Source organism: Rhipicephalus sanguineus, chromosome 1 (genome assembly GCF_013339695.2).
Source record: "Rhipicephalus sanguineus isolate Rsan-2018 chromosome 1, BIME_Rsan_1.4, whole genome shotgun sequence".
Lineage (NCBI taxonomy): Eukaryota > Metazoa > Arthropoda > Arachnida > Ixodida > Ixodidae > Rhipicephalus > Rhipicephalus sanguineus.
The window spans coordinates 140,015,419-140,035,814 of NC_051176.1; the positions used below are offsets into that span (position 1 = coordinate 140,015,419).

The window sequence follows — 20,396 nt, forward strand, 5'->3', positions numbered from 1 at the left end:
AACAATGGTACTACCGATTGCACTATCGATAGTTTGTCGATAGTAGCACTATCGATAGTTTGTTTACACTATCGATAGTTTCAAAAGAACTATCGATACTATCGATAGTCAATTTACCGATAGTTCTGCATCACTATCTACGATACGCCATTTGATCTTGAACCTGCAAATACGAGTTATCAGTGGTTTCAAACCAGTAAGGACATTTTTATGAAATATATGACTCACACGAGATATTTTTATCAAGAACTTCCTGCGAAATAGTTTTTTCGGGGAAGTCATGGCACCCCCTAACTCAGCCCTCTGATCAATAAATATTGAGGTGACTCATGAACGCTAGTGCGTTGAGATGTGTGTGAATAGACTTGAGTATAAACGTAAGCCGACATTATCCTGATAGTAATGTTGAAGACGAGTAGATGGGACCATAGGTCAGCAATAAAAGGTGCAGCTCACTGAGACTCACTCAAAAAAATATATCTTGCGCTTAGGGCTCACTCGGACTCAGGCTCACCAATACTTTCCTCAGCCGGACTCACTCGGACATCGACTCACTAAAATTTTCCTCAACCGGACTCACTCGTTCTCAAACACACCATAATACTACTCATCCAGACTCAGATTCACGGCCCGATCTGAGTCCGAGTGATCCTGAGTGAGTCGACTAATGAGGGAGTTAGCCGACCTATGGCGTCTACTAGGGCCTACGTAGTTCCTAACCAGTAAAAAGTACATTGTTCCCATAGGGGGCAATAGACTTAACCTCCCAAGTTTCAGAAAACTCCGCTGAGCCAATGTCGCAAAAATACGGGAAAATGCACTTTAAAATGCGTGACGTCATGAGCGCCGATTTCGTCGCGAAATTTAAAAATGAAACTTTGACCTTGATTTTCTCCTGTATTGATAAACCTATGATGGTGAAATTAACGACGTTAGAGTTCTCTGAGTACAATTTATTAATCTAAACCAGTTCATTACCTAACTTTAGTGTCCCTTTAAGGCGGATATCAAATAATTTTCATATCCGATCTAGATCTATCTTTTCTTTTTGTTCACTGGCCGAGATTTCATGTAAACCAAATTGTACTTTTTAAATCATTCTTGAGCCTTTGAACGTGAAAATTCGCACTGTGCGTCCCACAAATGTGCCGTCTATTACACAATCAAGTTACAGAAATAGACCAACGAGCCGACAATTTTAGACACCGCTGGCATGTCTGCACATTTGTAAGGAAACCAACTATCAAAAAACAAGAAAATAACCTCCAACAGTAGCATCCGGGCTGGCAGCGAAAAAATAAAAAAAGTGAGGACACGCCCGGGATTTGAACCCGCGAACTCTCGCACCCTAAGGGAGAATCACACCCCTAAACCAACGAGCCGACAGTTTTAGCCCATCGTGGCATCTCTGCACCTTCGCATGAAGAATTCCGACTAACAAAAAACGAAAATAACCGCCATCAGCAGCATCCGGGTTGACAGCGAAAAAAAATCAGAGTGAGGGCTCGTCCGGGATTTGAACCCGGGACCTCTCGCACCCTAAGCGAGAATCATACCCCTAGACCAACGAGCCGACAATTTTAGCCACCCGTAGCAGGCCTGCACGTGTGTAAGCAGAAAACCAACTAACAAAAAACGAAAATAACCACCATCAGCAGCATCCGGGTTGACAGCGAAAAATATCAGAGTGAGGGCTCGTCCGGGATTTGAACCCGGGACCTCTCGCACCCTAAGCGAGAATCATACCCCTAGACCAACGAGCCCACAATTTTAGCCACCCGTAGCAGGCCTGCACGTTTGTAAGCAGAAAACCAACTAACAAAAAACGAAAATAACCACCATCAGCAGCATCCGGGTTGACAGCGAAAAATATCAGAGTGAGGGCTCGTCCGGGATTTGAACCCGGGAGCTCTCGCACCCTAAGCGAGAATCATACCCCTAGACCAACGAGCCGACGATTTTAGCCACCCGTAGCAGGCCTGCACGTTTGTAAGCAGGAAACCCACTAACAAAAAACGAAAATAACCACCATCAGCAGCATCCGGGTTGACAGCGAAAAATATCAGAGTGAGGGCTCGTCCGGGATTTGAACCCGGGACCTCTCGCACCCTAAGCGAGAATCATACCCCTAGACCAACGAGCCCACAATTTTAGCCACCCGTAGCAGGCCTGCACGTTTGTAAGCAGAAAACCAACTAACAAAAAACGAAAATAACCACCATCAGCAGCATCCGGGTTGACAGCGAAAAATATCAGAGTGAGGGCTCGTCCGGGATTTGAACCCGGGACCTCTCGCACCCTAAGCGAGAATCATACCCCTAGACCAACGAGCCGACGATTTTAGCCACCCGTAGCAGGCCTGCACGTTTGTAAGCAGGAAACCCACTAACAAAAAACGAAAATAACCACCATCAGCAGCATCCGGGTTGACAGCGAAAAATATCAGAGTGAGGGCTCGTCCAGGATTTGAACCCGGGACCTCTCGCACCCTAAGCGAGAATCATACCCCTAGACCAACGAGCCCACAATTTTAGCCACCCGTAGCAGGCCTGCACGTTTGTAAGCAGAAAACCAACTAACAAAAAGCGAAAATAACCACCATCAGCAGCATCCGGGTTGACAGCGAAAAATATCAGAGTGAGGGCTCGTCCGGGATTTGAACCCGGGACCCCTCGCACCCTAAGCGAGAATCATACCCCTAGACCAACGAGCCCACAATTTTAGCCACCCGTAGCAGGCCTGCACGTTTGTAAGCAGAAAACCAACTAACAAGAAACGAAAATAACCACCAGGAGAAACACTCACAAGCCTAGGAGTGTTTAAACCACGACATACTGTACTCCTGACCTGCCCAGATACCAGGGGTCCTATGGGAGCGCACGTCCCCGCTCTCGTTCAACCACTCGCCGTAGGCGGCGCTACCTATAACCTGTTCGTCTGCTTAATTGTCATTAATATTGTGTCTAACAAATAAAAAACGAGCCCTTAAAAGTCATCTTCTGGCTTTTCTTGTGTATGTGTAATTCTTGGCGCCAGATTCTTGTAGTAATAATGTCATGTTTTTAGCATTAGTGTTTCACTGTGCATTTGAAAGAAAAGTAATTTTACTTACGAACGTACAGGTATCCGCTTTACCCTTTTTAACATGTTTGCACCCTCTATCTACAAAATACTTTGACCTATGAACTGGTACCGGCAGTTACGTCCACCACATCCGTGTACAGCGGTTTCAGCTTTGCGGTGTTCAGGTACTCTAAAGAAAAATGCGTGCTCAATAGGGGTGTGCGAATATTCGAAAATTTCGAATAACGAATCGAATAGCATTCTATTCGATTCGGTACTCGAATCGAATAGTACATACTCGAAATACCGAATATTTTTCGAATAGTTTTCGAATAATTAGCGCCGACGGGAGAACCCCAAAACAATGAAACTTTGGAATAGTTAAAGGCCATTTTTCTTCTTTTAATCACTAAATTACCAGTATGCATGCAGCCCAAGCTTTTACGAAACTACCGACGCTATATTGATTACCGGATGAAGGCGTTTTTTTCATGAAAGCTCCATACTCGCTCAGTTTTTACTATGCTGCTTCTGCATCGCATTAATCAGTTCCCGACTTCATCTTGTAATAACTGAAGGTGCACCTGCATTCAGCTTCATGAATAGCAATAGATGCAAGGGTTGTGTTTGCGTAAATTGTTCTTGCAGATACAGCTTTCAACACCGATGTCTACATGCCTTCAGTGCTGAGGACCATGTTGCGATGGCAGGTTTATGTATTTCATTACCGCCGTAGCTGTATGCATAGTCTTCGGTTCAAAATTGTTTAGATTTTATGTCTCAGTTTTATTTAAAAGCAGGCGACAAAGTATCTGCAGTCACTGTTGTATGTCAACCTACAGGTACAAAATATATCGACGGCCCTGGTCGTTGCTGTATACGAGCTTACCTCAGATTTCATAGCTGTGGTATTTTGAGTCAGTTAAAAGTAAGCGCAACGCTCTTTGGTGAAAGTTCGTGAATATTTGGTTCAAACAAAGAAAAAAAAACGCTGCGGAGTTCTAGGACCGTTTTGAGAATGGTTGTCTTACTATTCGAAAACTATTCGAAAAGTATTCGATTAGTATTCGTATTCGATTCAGTGTCGTCACTATTCGATTCGTATTCGATTCGGTTCCAAAATTCACTATTCGCACACCCCTAGTGCTCAAGAATTCGAAAGCCGATACCACTAGACGCAGGAAATATTTAATACCAGTTGATCTGGTTGTTTTGAAAGAAACAATATATTTGAGTAAATGGTCGTGCAGCCGTTCCTAAAAGATCTTTATTCGTGCGTGAGCAGAACGCGTGAAACTACTTGCTACAAGAACAAGTGAGCTAGACCGAGGCCACACCGTTTAAATGGTGTGAACAAATTCATACAGCTTGTACGCCCCTGCACATATACTCAGATAAGGACCTCAAATTTCCAGTGCAGTTTTTGTATGCTCGTTCTTGATGCGTAGAGGACTTGTAGCAAAAACTTGAAGGGGTACATTTTAGCTCAGGCTATGAAAGAAAGGCACGAGTAAGATCTCCTGCTCATAGTTCTTACTCCTACTTCTTTCTCCTACTTCTTACTCGTGCCTTTTTTTCATAGTTTGAGCTAAAATGTACCCCTCCGATTTCAACCAACTCCTCCAGCAACAAGTCTTACTTAGCACGAACTAGATCTTAGCTAAGAGAAATAGATAGGATACTGTAGCGTTTGCGAACATTGAAAGGACCATATCACTAAACTTCTTTGTTTTTAGATGCGAAGCAGCTTTTGCTCGGGGCTGTGTCCGGCGGCGGTGGTGTCGTTCGCGCTCCACTGCGCATGCACCTACTCTCTCTCCCACTCTCCTCCTTTACGCAGGTGTTCGGTCACCTTCTCTCCTCTCCTCCCCCGCGCTGCAGCAGTCTAGAGGGTGTTGGCTGCAGGCGCACCGCAGCCTCTCCTCCCACGTGATGCAGCCGCGCCGGAGACAAATACAGCCTGTAACCCACTCTCTCCTCTCCCTCCCCCATTTCATGTGTATATAAGCGCGTGCGCTCGGTTGGCTTCCGTCATTCTCGCTTCGCTCCCATTTAGATGAGTTGTAACGTCAACATCGGAGCCACTCGTTCACTCGGCGCTAACGGAAAGCAACGCACAAATCCAACGTAATAACACAAACACTAAATACAAACGCAAACCTCACACACTAACGGAAACGCCAAGTGAAAATAACGGAAACTTGATGTGCGCCCCCAATGCGCATCCCCTGATGGTTCCCTTGAGTGGGAGATGGTGTAAGTTTTTCCCTTCACTTTCGTGCACTCATACTACCAGTAATCTTTCGTATCACGAATATGTTGCAGCGGAACACCGCGATATCACAAATGCGTAGAAGTCCACTTCTTACCTTCTATTTCAGTGGGAATGCTTTCTCAATCACCATGCAAGATGGCCGCTGACTCGCTCCAATAATGGCACCACATGACGTTTCACATAAGTGTTTCGCCACAACAACCGCTTTTACGACCCTCTTTTTGTCACTGCAGAACACCATTACGTCATCCGCATATGCCAATAGCTTTACTTTACTCGTGAGAAGACAGTAAGCTACTTTTTCACTGCACGATAGTACGCTTAAACAAAAGGGCTACAAGTATAACGCAAAGAGCAAGATCGACAAAGAACATCCCTACTGAAAGAAGATTTCACTAATATGTTTTTTTAATAACTTTTTTGAAGCATCAAGGTACCTGTCGGGCTGTCAAGCATGACTATTTCCATAGACTTCCACAATGCAACTTTTGTACGCGTTGTATAGTGTGTTTTTATTTGCGCTTTGCCAAGTACCTTCGTGGCATAACAATTAGAAAGGGTAAAATTATTCTACCAATTGCAAAATTAGTTGCAGTAAAACAGCGTCAACAAAACAAGGGACCAGGCGACGAGAAACGACACGTACAGCCGCCCAAATCTTTAACCATCGTGCGCTAGCGCCGACTTTTTTGTGCGTCAGCGCCATACGACGGAGCTAAGTTGCAAACAGGGCGAGAGTAAGCGCAAAAAAAAAAGTATTTGCGTCGCCAGCAGTGTTGCGGAATGGGCACCTCCATTCCATTCCAATTCCATTCCGCGGAATTAGAACTTGCCGCAATTCCATTCCTTTCAATTCCTCGGAATGAAAAAACTTAGCCCATTCCCACTCCGGGAATGGCCGGGCAGTTCAATTCCATTCCTGTAATTCCTCAGCGTGGGAAAGGCATCTTGATAGTTTATCGGGTTAAGAATGAACTGCCCATAAAGATGATGTCATCAGATGCATTAAGAACTGCAAGAGTACGTCAAACACGTTACCAAGGTCGAGGGAACTTGGTAACGCTTGGTCGATAGCTTGGTGACATATCTCGTGCAGTACAACCACCCTACTAATTCCCATAGGGGCAGTTCTCCCGCTACCTATAGTATTTGCATGGTCAGCATGTTTGAACTAATGGTGATGTTTGAATATTGTTTAAGCTTAAATGTGTTAATGCTGAAATGGCGACATAGCGTATTTTTATGCTGACAAAAGTATAGTTCAAGAAGACTAGGCAGTTTTGCCACGCGTCTGGAGTCTTCGTGAATATGGAGAAAACTAAGATTTGGTTAACGGGGAACAAAACCCTCTATAGTCGGATACAACTTTAGAAGGCAGGAGAGGCCCCGCCCAGACGACCGAAGCGCGGCAGCCGATCGCCTCCGCGACTAAAGAAATAGTCCCGCTCATGCACGCGACGATGATGAGTGGGCGAAGCTAGGTCCTAAGGTCCGTAATGTCTACGTTGAAATCACCGACTAGTATAAAGGGTTTGTGCTTCTAGGAGTTTTATATTGTTCTGCCACAGTTATGATTGATATTAGTGTACTGTTCAACGTTTCTTTTTTTGTGTCTCACATATGTTACCCTAGCGTTGCCCCATATAATGTAAATTGAGTGACATAAAGTGGCATAAAGAGTCGACGACAAAGCTCGGTCCTAAGGTCCATAATGTGTACGTTGAAGTCGCCGACTAGTATAAAGGGTTTGTGATTGTAGGTGTTTTATGTTATTTCGTCACAATTATGATTGTTGTTCGTCTATTGTGAACCTTTTGTTTTATTCACATACACACATATGTTTCCACTATAGCAACGGTTTCTAACCACCATAACAGCGGACAGTGAGCGTCGACGACAAAGCTAGGTCCTAAGCTCCCTAATTTCTACGTTGAAATCGCCGACTAGTATAAAGGGTTTGCGCTTGTAAGTGTTTTTATTTATTTATTTATTTATTTATTTATTTATTTATTTATTTATTTATTTATTCATTGTACCCTCAGGGCCCGAAGGCATTACAGAGGGGAGTGGGGATACATAAAGAATACAATAAACATGAAATCATAAAGGAACAAAAAAAGTAAAAATACAAAGTGGCTGGCGAAAACTCACAACAAGACAAGGGAAAATAGCAGCGGCAATAAACGAGAACAATTTTGATAATGAGAGAAAAAATATATACTGTTTTATATTGTTCTGTCCCAATTATGATTGATATTAGTCTATTAAACCTTTTTTAGGGGATTTTACGCGGTGCTGTGCCGTGAGCACGGACACCACCCAACGGACAAGCCTAGACCCTAAGGTGCTTTGTCCCTAAAACATGAGCACAAACTGCGATAAAGACAGCGCAGTGTTCGCGTCCTGTACTGAGCGCGATTACTACATCATTATTTCGGCAGTTGTTCAAGAAGCTTGTGCTAAAATTTATACAGCTTTTTGCAAGGGTTAACGCGAGAGCACACGACAACCGATGATTAATGTGTGTAGAATGACAGCGCTGCCTCGTTTATTGCTTACTGGTAGTGAAGAAGTGGGGGGGGGGGGGGGGAGGGGCAGCTCAGTGGCACACACTTCTCTGCCTATTCATCATCATCATCATCAGCCTGTCTACGCCCACTGCAGGGCAAAGGCCTCTCCCATGTTCCGCCAACCAACCCGGTCCTGTGCTTTCTGCTGCCACGTTATACCTACAAACTTCTTAATCTCATCTACCCACCTAATTTTCTGTCTCCCCCTCACGCGTTTGCCATCTCTTGGAATCCAGTCAGTTACCCTTAATGACCACCTGTTATCCTGCCGACGTGCTACGCGCCCGGCCCATATCCATTTCTTCTTCTTGATTTCAACTATGATATCTTTAACCCCCGTTTGTTCCCTGACCCATTCTGCTCTCTTCCTGTCTCTTCAGGTTACACCGATCATTTTCCTTTCCATCGCTCGCTGCGTCGTCCTCAATTTAAGTTGAACCCTCTTTGTAAGTCTCCAGGTTTCTGCTCCGTAGGTAAGTACCGGTAAGATGCAGCTGTTATATACCTTCCTCTTGAGGGATAGTGGTAGACTACCATTCGCGATTTGATAATGCTTGCCGAATGAGCCCCATCCCATCCTTATTCTTCTAGTTATTTCACTCTCATGGCTCGGCTCCGCGGTTACTACCTGTCCTAAATAGACGTACTCCTTTACAACTTCCAGTGTGTCGCCCCTATCGCAAAGCGCTGTTCTCTGCCAAGATTGTTCCACACTACTTTAGGTTTATGCATATTAATTTTCAGACCTACTCTTCTACTTCCCGTATCCAGTTCAGTAATCATGAGCTGTAATTCGTCTCCCGCGTTACTGATCAATGCAATGTGATCAGCGAATCGCAGGTTACTGAGATACTCTCCATTAACTCTTATCCCTAATTCTTCCCAATCTAGGGCCCTGAAAACCTCCTGTAAACACGCGGTGAATAGCATTGGAGAGATCGTGTCTCCCTGCCTATTACCCCTGGTGAAATATGGTTCCGTATGCAGGAGGAGTGTGGCGACTACGTCGCGCGGGGGCACGTAAGCTCTCCGATAAGCTGTCCGTACCACTTATTACGTGACGCTCGTCAAAGTCTCAATACCATGAAACTTTGTGGAAAAGTATTCTGTCCTTCAACTGGCGGCACAGAAAACTTGTTCCCAAGGAACTGTCGGGCCATTCCCGTTTGAAGCTTTGGTTATCGTTTACCTGAAAAGTTCGCGTCAGCGCCGCTTAAGCCATGAGACGTATCGAGGCTCGCTGCGGCGGCGTCCTACTTAATTAGAATATACTAGATTACGTCGAACAATAGATGCTTCCTGGCGAAGCGTACTCACAGCCATCCTGTCTCTTTCTGACTGTTTAGCGCGGAGTCTTGGGCAAGAAACATTAAAGGGGTCATGAATCACTTTTCCAAGTAATAATCTAATGACCTCAGTATCGGAGTTTACTGCCTCCCGAATCGATTGCCACAAAAATTTCTCGAATCCGTCAAGAATGAGCGGAGGTACGGGGTTTGGGCGCACGCTCTCCGCGCTTTCACTCTTCTCGTTCCGACGAGCGCGCTGGAAGCTACACGGGGAGGGATGGCACGGGGGAAAGAAGTTACGTCAACGCGCGTCATGAAACGCGATCGCTCTCCCGCTGTGATTCGCATGCGCGTGCGCGGCTACCGTGTACTGAGGAGTGCGGCGCCAGCAAGTGGCGGCACCCCGTGGCAAGAAGCGCATCTGATCCGAACGCCGCTCTCGATTTACGTCGGCTATCGGCCAATGAGGATGCTATGTCTTTTGCGACGCGGCGATGCAGATCGCGGCGTCAATCGGCAGACGTCCCGCCCACCGACGAGAGTGAGAACCGGCCTCTGTTTGAAAAGAGGGCGCCTGAGAAAACAGCAACTTCGCGTTCCGCTTGTAGCCTTTACGCGGCGCGCACGACTGCAATATTTGGCTGAGCAGTTCATAGCCGTGTCAGCTTTCCGCAGGATGTGTTTTTTCAACAAGCCCAAGGGGTGCTTCATGACCCCTTTAAGTAGACAACACATACAAGAGCTCGTGTACGTCTTGTCTTTTATACGTTTGCTTCTGTAAATTCGGTGCTCAACACAGGATGAAAAAGAAATCGCAGCAGGCCAAACACTGTCCTGCATGAATTTCAGGACGACCGTTTTTGTAGCCAGTATGAACGATTTCCATGCCTGCGCTTTCTGACTGACTATCACGAAGTACGGAACGCGACAACTATAAGAATAGGAAGGCTGCACATATTCACTGTTGATAACAGAGTACCCAAACTGCCTAATTATTTGTATTAAGGCGAAAACCTTATACGCCTAATGAGTTGAAAAATCCGTTCTAGTTGGTGTCAGCACGAATGGTAAAAAAGAAAATAATAAAGGTGTGTCTTGAGGCGCGTGAGCTGCGCACTCACTTCTTTACATAAGCGTGAAGCCGATGTGATAAAGAAGAAGCGTCAGGAGGCAACAAAAACAGTTGAGCTTAAACATGCGTTCATCTGTAAACTTGCGTATGTATCTTACTGGGTCCCGAGACTAGCCATATTCGTTCTAACGTGCTATCGTAGTATTCAGAAGAAGTGGTGGTGCAATAAAGAAAAAGACTTAAAACAATTCCAATACATACACTTTATGGATGCTTAATAGCTTTCGTCTTAACTCGTCTTAGCGTTAGTTAACTGGCCAAAGAGATTTTTTTCTTGATTATTTAGCATCATCGCTTTACATGATTGTAAGAGAAGGAATGTTTTGCAGCAGCGAAGTACGTTGCAGTTTGCGTTTCAGTGTCCTCTAACCGAAGTTCCCAAAACACCGTTCAGGTAAAGGGACACTAAAGAGAAACAATGAATTGGTTTAGATTGATAAAGTGTGCTCGGAGAACTCTTGTGTAGTTTATTTCACTACCATTGGTTTATTATTAGAGGAGAAAACCAAGTTCAAAGTTTCATCTTTAAATTTCGCGCCGAACTTTGTAACTCGTGACGTAAAAGACTTCAAAGAGCCTTTAACGTATTTTGGCGCCACTGGCTCGACGAAATTTCCACAAACTCGTTATGTCAAGTCTCTGGCCCCCTCAGAGGACAATGTACTTCGATTTAACCGATTAGGAACTACGTAGGCCCAAGCAGGCACCGTCAAAAATATGTGACGTCACGGTAAATGGTGCGGGAATTCCAAGGTGGCGTCGCCACCTGTATTTTCTTTTTGCGCGTTTTCTCGCTTATTAAGCGTCTTCGCGCAGAAAGCGTGGTGTTTTTGGTATCGTGGAAGACTACTTTACTAATGCGAGAGAAATCGTTTTGCTCTTTAGTGGCCCTTTAAAGCGACGTTTGTAAACATTGTGTTTATTGGTGGCAAGTAAAAGTTGCAAACTTTGTTGTGCTTATCGGGCCTTCCTGTTGAAGCTATATTTTTGTTTATCTGGAGTCTGCAGTAATTCTTTCTTGCACTATAGTTCAACCACCACCTTTTTTGCAGCGAAGCTGTCCTTGCGGACCCTCTGCCGGTGTTGCGAGTCGCCATCCATGGCGTTCGCTAAAGCAGGTAGTGTGACCAGGGAGGAAGGAGGAGCATCGTGAGTGGGGAAAGGGAGGTATCGTGATCGACCGCGGAGAGGAGATTTTATTGAAGAGGCAAGTGAACAAAGAAATAAGAAACAGAATAAATTTCTTTGTCGAGGCGGGGTTTGAACCCGACTCTTAGTGGTCCGAAGACAAGTGTCATAACTACTGGGCTATACACACACGCTTGCAAAACATGAATTGATGGGAAGCGTATGAATGCGAAGGAGGAGCGGTCACCTGGGCAACTCGCAGCGAGTCACGTGCACGTCTGCGGGGGCCGTTCTTTCACGGACGTCACGTTCGGTGAGCGGGTGCGGTGCGCCCGAGACGCCGAGCGCTAGCGACGAGACGACGGCGGCGACGCTGCCGGTCGTTTCGCCGGTAACAACGCGATCTTAGGAGGAGAGACGCTTATCACGAGCCAGCTAACGGGTATATAAAACAGTGAAGGCTTTGCAGAAACTTAGGAGGAAAATGTAATGCCCGAAGAAGGGGGTGACAGCTACGATGTGGTTTTCACGGCGGGGAAATGGCTGGGTGTTTTATTTCCTTGTACCATCTAATCAGCACCCTTTCTTAATCAAGTAATCTCAGCATTTTGGCCCCTCTTTGATCCCTAGATGCTTGCTTACGCTCTCCTATAGTGTGTTTTATTTCCTTGTTCCACTAAGCATGTGGTTTACTATTACGACTCCAACGTTTTCAGCCGTATTTATATCTTGCTGCAAGAGTTTTCTCAGCTCGTTGTAATGGCGGACCGCCGTATAGGAAGGGTCTTCTATATTCCGGTTTCTATTTTGTGATCTCCACTATTCACTTCATACCCACTTTTAAGCATTCCGCTGCTGCTGCGTCTTGCGTCACTGTATCTCTCAAAGTTTCATGCTGTATACATATGATCGCTACGCAGGGAATTTTTCCATTTTTATTTTATCGCCATTTGCTCGAGTTGTTTGTAAAGAATTTAAGAGAATAAGGCGTAGTCGATACATGCCTGCCTATTTCTGCATTGTTACGTCACCCAGCCATTGCACCTAATATCCCCGTCAACTCCTATGAAGTTCCGTTCCTCGCGCAAGTTCAATGTTACGGAATCGTCGTAGGCAGTATATCCGTCTAGACGATCCAAATGCGCATTCATATTGCCTGCTAATTAGCTCACCTGGTTTGCTTAACTCATTAATGTTGTCACGATGGGATGACTTCTCATAGAGTAGATTACTTGTGCCTTTCGTTCTGCGCGAATAGTAGCTGTCCGTGCGTATACGACACACCTGGCGACGTCTTTTTTCCCTTCTCGCATGCCGGTAATCCATAAATATTTCGTTTCTTCACCCTTTGCCGCTTTTTTAGTTCGGCTACTAAGCACGCCTTATCTCTACCCAGGCAGTCTGATGCACAGTTTGCATACAAAGCGTTCAACAACATGCTGTCTTCATATGTCGTGCATGCGTTTCAGTCAATACATACATGCTAATAGCTTCGTCATCCAGCTACGTTTGAATATCCAGACATTTAGCCCATTTGCGATCACGCTACGTTTTGTAACAAATTGCAAAGCTTCGATATTCAAACTTGGTGCTTTCAAACTGCACTCACTCAAACTGCAGTCTGGCTCACATAAAAGCTCCGTCACGGCCTACTCTCTGCGCCGGCTGGCGTCGATTACTGGAAAATCGATAGCCTGACCTAGCGTCCAAATATGCCTGTTTACTGCAAGGACTGCCCATTAAATTTAACATGCCCGCCTTTCAACTTCTGGCGCCAGGCACACCGCGATGTAAACGATTCCCCAAGCTTTCCCCGGTTTCCCTAACCGCCTTTGGCTAATTGCTCCGCCATCCCTGCTCCATGTCTCATGCAGTACGTCAGCAGGCGACGATCAAAATGTCAAGTGCCATTTATTGAAAGCAACAAAGCTTCCTTCGCCATCTTGCTGAAGGCATGACAAACGAAAGTGCTCGCGCGCGTAGTTGCTGCCTTAACCCCGTGTTCTAAATTGTCAACTCACTGCTTTTCGTTGATATGCGAAGCGGGTGGTATGTCGCAACACCGGCGAATACAATAAAATTATCCACTACAATAAAATCTGCATGCTAAACAGTGGCCAACATATATGACGCCTTTTTATTATATATCTCGTTCTCTTGTGTCCCTTTACTGTGACCTTCACTCGCGCTGAAAGCGGGACCCTTTTGTTCGAAACTTCAGCTGTTTTTCACAGCGTGCATCGCTGTGCTACTCCGCGCCGACTGTTGTCCGTGTGCAATGTGCGTACCTCATGAGAAATCCTTTAAGCCATGTCAAATCACACGCTGACCCGGCACATGGAAAGACGGCGTATGCCGACCAGAAACGCGGAAAATGGCTGGCGATGACTTGTTTTAGAAAATGACGACGCTCTCTTTTTTTGCCGTGTGGTATAAGTCATCGCAAGCAAGTCCATTTGGCGCCTCATTTCACGCTACGCGCATATGCGAGGGCAGTCATTAAACATTTATAGAAAATTCGAGATGGCGTAGTTCCCAGAGAAATCGTAACGGACTCTGTGTGCACTTCTGCATAGTAAATCCTAGCTATAAATTCTAGCTGTATTTATAGCAAGCCCTTCAGATAGACCCTGAGCCCTATTACTCGAAGTGGCTGACATTACTTGCAGGAGAAAATTGAATTACAGAAAATATGCACGAACAAAAGAACATTAAGCATCTTCTTAATTATTGTACGGGAGATATTGCAGTTTCGCACTTGTAGCCAGGAAGCTTGCACGACATTTCCAATTAAATCGGGTTCTTAGGATGGCGCGGTTTTCTGTATAACATACATACCATCACACTTGCTCTAAAAATGTTCAGATCCGCTTACTTCATTCAAATAAACTTTCTTGTGCTGTGAAATAAAAAAGTAGGCGGAGCGTGCCCATGCGTTTTTCCGCCAACTTTGGGAATGAGTACGAACTGGTTTCTTCTTGAAAATTCGCTCCAACCAGATGCACCTTGCGAACTCATCGGCTACCATTCGTAAATTGCAATATGAGCTGCGATGTAATTAACCCTTTGCTTACCGAAGACGAGCTGGGCTCGTCCACAATGAAACAAGCATTTGGGGGCGCCGCAGTTAAGCTACCCTGACTCATTTTGCTATGTTCCCTTTGAATGCAACAGATAGTACAGTAAAAAATAAAAAAGGGCGCTCAAACCATGCATTTTGATCGAGGAAGGAATTGATTCGGAATTAGAAAATGGCGTCCTCCTCCGTGCGCGCGCGGTGCGCGCGCGCTGGAACAGCTCCTTTCAGTGAAAAAAATAAACAAAAACAAAGCCATTGTTTGCCGAAGCTTCGTTAAATAAAGAATTTCAGTTCTCCTGCAAGTGTCGCGGCGACTACACATAGCAGCATAGTCTCTCTAAATCATCGGATTCGGACGACGATCGCGTATCGGCGTATCCGGCAGTGGACGCCCTTAAAAAGAAAACGCCCACCAGCGCGTCCAAGGTTTGTTTTCACGCACTCGCTTCCCTGCGCTTCATTATTTAAATACGAAAGAGACATCTTCTGCACCGAAGAGTGGAGAAAATAGGGCACTTTTTATGGTGCATTGCAGTGAAGCTAATCCTCCGCACATTAAAAAAAATATTTTTCGCGTATCTTACGAATAAAGCGTCTTTGAATAATTATTTTAGTTGTTTCAGGACACGTAGAATAAAAAAGGCAAACATAAAAAAATCGTTATTTGTGTATCGTTGTCGGCCAAAAGACTAGGTAAGGAAAGGGTTAATAAAGGGTAAATGTATTGTTCGGTAACTTCTTATTGAGCATATCGATGTCTCATGCAAGTATAAGCTCCTCAAATTTTAGCACTCAAGCTCAAGAAAGACAACTCTGCTATCTGTCGCAGGCAATCTAAAAAAAAAAATCTGTTCAGCGCAAAGAAAACGCACAGTATAAGAGATAATGCCGCGTGCACAAGAGCGCTGTAGGCCAGTTGTGTCGAGACGAGGCAGTGAGTTGAAGACAGGTAAGCTGCAGAAACGAGAATAGTTGCCGCCTCTCATCTCGGAGATTCTCCGTTTCGAAGGTTTCGCGCAGTCTGTTACGAATCCGCAATGCGGCACGACCAACGCCTCGCGGAGCCTTGGTGTCACACGGTGGCAGTGAATGGGCGACCCTCATGGACTGGTTAGGTTGTCACATTCCATTATCATCGCGCACGCGCCCATGCACTCCCCATGGTCCGAAGCCTGTTGCCGTTGTGCACGTGTGCGTTTCAGCCAACGGTGTAGCTTAGGTAGCGGAAGAAGTTCACTTTCCCTCGTTCCTTGTCAATCGGTTAATGTGTGTTAGAAGGTTGCACGAATAGGCATCATGCGAGGGAGAATACTTTACGCAAGTATCTTTCCAGAAGACCTCTTTTCCCTTTGTTTCTTTCTTTAATAATAATAATATCTGGGATTTAACGTCCCCAAACCACGCTATGATTATGAGGGACGCTGTAGTGGAGGGCTCCGGAAATTTCGACCACCTGGGGTCCTTTAACGTGAACCTAAATCTAAGTACACGGGCCTCAAACATTTCCGCCTCCATCGAAAATGCAGCCGCCGCGGCCGGGATTCGATCCCTCGACCTTCGTGTCAGCAGTCGAGCGCCATAACCACTAGACCACCGTGGCGGGGTTTCTTTCTTTCTTTCTTTCTTTCTTTCTTTTTTTTTTTGACGAAGTTTTGGACACTAGGGCATGGCAGATTTTGCGCAACCAAAGTTTGGGAATGGAAGCCGCCAGGAGCACGAAAGTACTCAAAAAGATATACGAAAGACGGAAACAGAGCACAGGGCATTCGATGCGCAGATAAGTATGGATACGCTATACCTTGAATACTCCATACTGTAAAGAAAGAAAAACTGACCTGTGCACGACAGATCCAAGTTGACCCAGTATAAGAGTCAACTCGACATCAGTTCTAGACGCGAATGAACGGTGCGATCTACGTTCGTCTCTGCCGAGTTTTATTCGTTGAATCCAGAAAAAGAACGAGGGAGATAGAGGAAAAGAAAGGAAGTTGACAAAGATGCGAGTTATCGGTTTGCTACCCTGCATTGGAGAGGCGGAAATTTGCGTTCGAAGGGCAGTAACGAGAAAGACCTTTACACAGGATCCATGCTCACATGCAGTCGGTAACAATGCTTGCAGTACAAGCAACGTCTTTATAGAGCTTGCATAAGTTACGGAAAGGGCGTTCCATGCAGCAGAGGTATTCGCGGCGAGATCGACCTATAGGTGGCAGCACCGTCACCCCACTAGTGTGGATACTGGTTTCGTGTGGTGTGTGTAGAAGTGCACGGGGCTTCTGTTTTCACATCGTGATTTTGTGTTCCGTACCCGCAGAAAACTCTTCGTTATCGATGGTGAGGTTTTGTTCGGTGCCACAATGCCGCACATACTGCAGAGAGCCAGGGATAAGCTTCCATTTTTATCCCACCGACGCGGAACGTCGCCGACTGTGGCTCTTAGGCTTCGTAACGGCAGGACGCCTTCCAAGTACGCGATGGTGTGCAGCAAACACTTCGACGACGGTGCATTCGCATTCGCAGACGAGAAAGAATGGTGAGTAGTCAGCGATAACTTCGCTAATGTGTGCATTTATATGCTTGTTGCTGCTGTGCACTACGAGCGTGAAGACGGTCGCAGTAAGCGAACGCTCGGGGAAGCTTTCCTGTGCTTTGATTTTCCTACACTTCCGCAGGAAAATTAAGCGAGAATCAATCAAGAAAGAAGAAAATTAATTCATGGAATTTATTCTGTGTCATTCATGTACCGTCTGCGCTGTGAATGCAAAGTTTGTTCGCGCTTGGCTATGAGTCTGTTTAAACGAGAGTCCCCGAGCCCTTTTGTAGTTCGCGCATGTTCCATTGTGTTTACACGGCCGCGAGAACAGTTCTCAGTGTTCCGCAGGGCAAGTACGTGCACCGAAACGCGGCAAGTGTGTATGCATGATCTGGTGCATAGTAAAGGGTATCGTTTTATGAGCCCTCACTCGCCACGTAAGCGATGAAAATGCGCGAGCGAGTTTATCGCCACTGCTGATCTTGATGAATATATTTTTCTCGCTCGCTCTCTTTTTTTTAATGGTTTTCGCGGAAGAGATTGAGGCCTGACGCACTTCCGACACTGAACTTGCCACAGCGCAAATTTGACAGGCATAAGCTACCTCGCAAGTACACGGGTGTCTTTGTATACATTTCGCCACAAGTTATAATTGCGCAAGGCAATTCAGCGGCACCTACACTGATATGACTCTCGTGAACGGACGGTACGACGACCACGCACAGCACTCTCGACAAGTGCACTCACTGATCTTATTACAGTACATATACAGCCGATCAAGGCCAAATGCTTCTTTACATGTTGTTAGGCATACGTACGAGCGGTTAAAGTTGCACCAACGCAACGGAACAAACCGCCTTTTGAGGCCCTGCATGACGTACGCGCACATGCAAACAACGCGCGGCTAGCAGATGACGCATGGAGCAATCCACACTAGGTGCGCTTCAGCCAGTAGCCGCCAGGCGGCGACTCCGCTCGATCTCGCGGCCAATAGGCTTCCCAAGCAACGCTTAGCGGCGCTGCTGCTCTTGACAGGCAGCGCCATCTCTGGCAGAAAGAGAGAAACTGGGGTGTAAGCAGCGAGCGTTTTCCCTTCTCTCCACCGCGTTGCCGCTCGCTTCTGTGCACGTGCAGAGCTCTCGCGGCGCCTCGCAATGTACCGCCTGGAGTGCGGGTTCAAAGAGATCTCAGAGCTGGATAGGCACTTCCGAAAAGCGAACTTGATAAAAGGAGAAGGGCTCGTCAATCACGTTAACGGTGAAGAGCAGACGATCGACGACAACGACGCCCGACTCAAAGCAAAATGCATTTCCCAAGTCGCGATTACACCGTGTAGGACGTATACCTCCAGGTAAGTCTCATTCTGTCATGTTAAAGATGAATAATGGTCCACGTGCACTCCGAAATGAAGCCGTACACGCTATCGATGTTCTGCGGTGTGGACTACGAATCATATGATTGTTGTTTTGATATGGCATGCTTACAGTAGTAGCCGTGTACTTTCGTGAACAAACGTTTGCGGCGTGAGAAAAAAAGAAATTATACGGCCATGGCACTGTTTCCTGAGAAGGTTAGAGTCAAGTCCTCCGTGCCGCTGGAGAATCACCCGCCGATTAAGACGCGAGGCAGCTAGCTGAGCTTTAACCACTGTGAAGCAAGATGAACTGCTCGCCTCGTTTTTTCGACTCTCGCGTCATGCTTGCAGTCTCTTTTTATGATATCGACTTGACAGGCGTATAAACCCTGCTGCGCGAACGCGGCTAGAAATTCGCACAGTCAGAAGGTGGTTACTTCAAGGTTGCAATTGCAAAGCATGTATTAAGTGCCAGTTATATTTAGCGGCATAAATATATATCACACTAATAAAGTGACAAAAACAAAGCAAAGCTGCAGAACGATGTCAAAGCTTGCTGAAAATGCACAGACGTCCGTTCCGGCGTGATAAAGCAGCCTTCCCGACGCGTGAATTGCAGGCGCCGAACTTCTGACAATGTGCCGAGTTCAGTTGAATTCAACCAAACGCGCAACGCTAACGGTATAAAGCGAGTGTGAACGTTCAACAACGACGGGTAGGTCTCACGAACACGGGGAATCAAAACACGAAGTGGTTTCACCTACAACCGCAATTGAACTTTCACAATGCGAGAAGACAGCGAGTAATCATTGCTGCAGTCGCTGCGTGCATGCGCCGCGTTACTTACCGATTCAGGTAGTCGAAACGAACGAAAGCGATGAACTCAGACAGCCAAAATAGAAGGCGGGACAGCGCTCAGCTATCCACGCTTGCCGCCTTTATTTCACGTGCGACACGCCCGGGAATCGATACAGTTTCACACGTGAATCGCGTGCCTTGGTGTTGTCTGCACTGTTGTGGCAACGCACGATGCAGCAATACTTCGACCTCGCGTCCACTTCCGTGGGGTCGCTTCTGCCATCGCGGAAATGCGCAGCTTCGCACAGCAAGCATCTCGGTTCAACGTGCCGAGCTGACGGCCCCCCAGTTACCCGCACCGACAGAAGAACGCGTGCACACGTGCGCTACCGCTACCGTGAAAGGGGCTGAGTCGGCCGCGCATAAGCTCCAGAGCTTTCCGACAGAGCCGCGGCGCGGCTGGCGCGGCGCTGTCGTCGCGCCGCAAACTTGAGCTTGGGTTCCCTATACAGCAGTCATTGAGGCTAGAGCACTGCACGTACGGGCCGGATTTTACGGCACGGGCCCGCTTTATGAAGCCCGAGCCCAGCCCGGACCCGTGGTTCGAAGCGCGGGTCCGGCCCGGGCCCGGGCGTACATGACCGAACCAAGCCCGAGCCCGGCCGGTGGTTCCAAGCCCGGGCCCAGTCCGGGCCCGGCGTACTTGACCGTACCCAGCCCGAGCCCGGCCCGGGCCCGTCGTTCCAAGCCCGGGCCCGGACGTTCATTACTAAACTAATCCAGGGCACGCTTGTTCATGACCAGACCCGTCCCGGGCCCGCTAGAGGATATTAGTTGTTGATGATGATTATTAATGATGCCGTGCGCTTTGAAGCGGGCGATCGGACGGAAAATCCGGTGTGTACATGCATCGAAATGTTGCTTTGCCTGCGGTGGTAGCTCAGCGGTTAATCTGTTTCGCTGTTAAGTCCTACAACGCGGGTGCGATTCCCGCGACCACGGCGGCCGCAATTTGATGGGGGCGAAATGCAAGATCACCCGTCTATATAGTACTTATCTTTAGGTGCACGTTAGAGAACTCAAGGTGGTCGAAATTAATCCGGTGCCACTACGGCGTGCCTCGTAATCATATCGTGGTTTTGGCACGTAATACCAAGGAATATAAATGAAATGCA

The 20,396-nt window shown here is 46.7% G+C and overlaps 7 non-coding genes across 7 annotated transcripts; all 7 read right to left on the bottom strand.

Moving 5' to 3' along the window:
- Nucleotides 1-1,501: 1,501 nt before the first annotated feature.
- On the bottom strand, nucleotides 1,502-1,573 carry Trnap-agg (transfer RNA proline (anticodon AGG)). The gene has a single exon. It is a non-coding gene; the product is annotated as a tRNA-Pro (tRNA).
- Nucleotides 1,574-1,691: 118 nt separating this feature from the next.
- On the bottom strand, nucleotides 1,692-1,763 carry Trnap-agg (transfer RNA proline (anticodon AGG)). Its single transcript has one exon. It is a non-coding gene; the product is annotated as a tRNA-Pro (tRNA).
- A 118-nt stretch (nucleotides 1,764-1,881) lies between these two features.
- On the bottom strand, nucleotides 1,882-1,953 carry Trnap-agg (transfer RNA proline (anticodon AGG)). The gene has a single exon. It is a non-coding gene; the product is annotated as a tRNA-Pro (tRNA).
- A 118-nt stretch (nucleotides 1,954-2,071) lies between these two features.
- Trnap-agg (transfer RNA proline (anticodon AGG)) lies at nucleotides 2,072-2,143 on the bottom strand. The gene has a single exon. It is a non-coding gene; the product is annotated as a tRNA-Pro (tRNA).
- A 118-nt stretch (nucleotides 2,144-2,261) lies between these two features.
- Nucleotides 2,262-2,333, bottom strand: Trnap-agg (transfer RNA proline (anticodon AGG)). Its single transcript has one exon. It is a non-coding gene; the product is annotated as a tRNA-Pro (tRNA).
- A 118-nt stretch (nucleotides 2,334-2,451) lies between these two features.
- Nucleotides 2,452-2,523, bottom strand: Trnap-agg (transfer RNA proline (anticodon AGG)). The gene has a single exon. It is a non-coding gene; the product is annotated as a tRNA-Pro (tRNA).
- A 118-nt stretch (nucleotides 2,524-2,641) lies between these two features.
- On the bottom strand, nucleotides 2,642-2,713 carry Trnap-agg (transfer RNA proline (anticodon AGG)). The gene has a single exon. It is a non-coding gene; the product is annotated as a tRNA-Pro (tRNA).
- Between the last annotated feature and the right edge of the window lie 17,683 nt (nucleotides 2,714-20,396).